This window comes from Salvelinus alpinus, chromosome 9 (assembly GCF_045679555.1).
Source record: "Salvelinus alpinus chromosome 9, SLU_Salpinus.1, whole genome shotgun sequence".
NCBI lineage: Eukaryota > Metazoa > Chordata > Actinopteri > Salmoniformes > Salmonidae > Salvelinus > Salvelinus alpinus.
Genome location: NC_092094.1, coordinates 4,544,730 through 4,547,358, shown reverse-complemented (window position 1 = coordinate 4,547,358; position 2,629 = coordinate 4,544,730). Strand labels below are relative to the sequence as shown.

General features: G+C 41.8%; 1 protein-coding gene across 1 annotated transcript in view; it reads left to right on the top strand.

The window, feature by feature from the left end:
• LOC139584178 (transmembrane protein 178B-like) overlaps window positions 1–2,242 on the top strand; it is a 7,542-nt gene extending 5,300 nt beyond the window's left edge. The window contains exon 4 of the mRNA XM_071415727.1: window positions 1–2,242. This exon is cut by the window's left edge and continues 2,343 nt beyond it. The gene's annotated coding sequence lies outside the window, so the exon portion shown is untranslated.
• The last annotated feature ends 387 nt before the right edge of the window (window positions 2,243–2,629 follow it).

Here is a 2,629-nt window from a genome sequence, read left to right as displayed (position 1 = left end):
CATTCTACTAATGGGAATGTCCATTCTACTAATGGGAATGTCCATTCTACTAATGGGAATGTCCATTCCAGTAATGGGAATGTCCATTCTAGTAATGGGAATGTCCGTTCTAGTAATGGGAATGTCCGTTCTAGTAATGGGAATGTCCGTTTTAGTAATGGGAATGTCCATTCTAGTAATGGGAATGTCCGTTCTAGTAATGGGAATGTCCGTTCTAGTAATGGGAATGTCCGTTCTAGTAATGGGAATATCCATTTTAGTAATGGGAATGTCCGTTCTAGTAATGGGAATATCCATTTTAGTAATGGGAATGTCCATTCTAGTAATGGGAATGTCCGTTCTAGTAATGGGAATGTCCGTTCTAGTAATGGGAATATCCATTTGAGAATGTCTGTTCTAGTAATTCTATTTCTATGTGTGGCACTCTGCCAAACCTTCAACTCCCAGTGACAGGAGTGTGTGACCGTGTCAGTATCTGCCAGACTTTCCAGTGACAGGACTCTCATCCCTCCTGAGTCTTGTCTCTTCTCCATCCTCTGACAGTCAGTCATCCCTTCCTCTGAAAAAATATGTTGATATGTGCTGGTCTGACTGGACTGGGGACGTTACCCAGAGACTATGAAGTAAGATCTGTCAGACACACAGCATTGATTGCACAAAGAAAAGAAACTGACAAAAATATTCTGGCTCTCAAACTTGAGGGGAATTTATTAGGGTCGGATGATGACAGATTACGGAAGAGGAATTCAATTCTTCTTCTTTCTTTTCTTCTGTCCTCCTCCTCCTCTTCCTCCTCTTCTTCCTCCCTAATCAAAACGGTCAACAGCTACAGAATTGTATTTCTGTCCCGTAATGAATTGTTTAGTGGAGAAGTGACTCTAGTAAATATCTTCCTGTACCTTTGACCTTTTTATGCTGGTTCTACAAAATTGAAGAAGACAGAAGAACAATGATAACACCAACTTTAAGAGTTGAACCTCCACTTCTGCAATGTTCACCTAAGGGCTCTAATTCTGTCCGGATCTCTGAAGGGTTACAGATTGCTGAAGGGTTACAGATTGCTGAAGGGTTACAGATCTCTGAAGGGTTACAGATCTCTGAAGGGTTACAGATCGCTGAAGGGTTACAGATCGCTGAAGGGTTACAGATCTCTGAAGGGTTACCGATCTCTGAAGGGTTACAGATCTCTGAAGGGTTACAGATCTCTGAAGGGTTACAGATCGCTGAAGGGTTACAGATCGCTGAAGGGTTACAGATCTCTGAAGGGTTACAGATCGCCGAAGGGTTACAGATCTCTGAAGGGTTACAGATCTCTGAAGGGTTACAGATCTCTGAAGGGTTACAGATCTCTGAAGGGTTACAGATCGCCGAAGCGTTACAGATCGCCGAAGCGTTACAGATCTCTGAAGGGTTACAGATCTCTGAAGGGTTACAGATCTCTGAAGGGTTACAGATCTCTGAAGGGTTACAGATCGCCGAAGGGTTACAGATCGCCGAAGGGTTACAGATCGCCGAAGGGTTACAGATCGCCGAAGGGTTACAGATCTCTGAAGGGTTACAGATCGCCGAAGGGTTACAGATCGCCGAAGGGTTACAGATCGCCGAAGGGTTACAGATCTCTGAAGGGTTACAGATCTCTGAAGGGTTACAGATCGCCGAAGGGTTACAGATCTCTGAAGGGTTACAGATCTCTGAAGCGTTACAGATCTCTGAAGCGTTACAGATCTCTGAAACGTTACAGATTGCGCAATAGAAATGTAAAGGTAAAATCCAGATTGAGCCGACATAACACAGCGTTTACCGTGAATTCAGTATCCACTAACGCAGGAACATTACCTTTAAATTTCAATCCCGATGTAACGCTGAACCTCCGCTATACGTATTGAAAAGAGCTCTTAGTCTCCCACTGACGTCAATGCATGGCCAAGTGAAAATTCGACATGTTCCCCTAGATAACACTTAATAAAGTTGAAAATTAAAATAATATGGACGTGTATTCTCACATTTTTGAAGAGCAAACATGTAGTATTCCTTTATGTACCCACGGAAACCAAAATAATATGTAAATTACATTTTGAAAATGTATGCAGGTTTGCATTTGTATGTATTCAAAGAAAACATGAGCACTAAGATACAAGACTGTATTTGATGGGAAATGTTTTGCTGTTTTTGCTGTTGACTGATCATGATAGCCCGTCCAATCAAGATATTTTTGAAAAATAAAATGATGATACAAACGGTTGCTCTTGTGGTGTTTAAATTTATACTACTATTATACAACAAAAGACACAGGGTTCCATTCCATATAGGGTTCCATTCCATATAGGGTTCCATTCCATTCCATACAGGGTTCCATTCCATTCCATACAGGGTTCCATTCCATATAGGGTTCCATTCCATTCCATATAGGGTTCTATTCCATATAGGGTTCCATTCCATTCAGGGTTCCATTCAATTACATATAGGGTTCCATTCCATATAGGGTTCCATTCCATTCCATACAGGGTTCCATTCCATACAGGGTTCCATTCCATATAGGGTTCCATTCCATTCCATACAGGGTTCCATTCCATATAGGGTTCCATTCCATTCCATACAGGGTTCCATTCCATATAGGGTTCCATTCCAT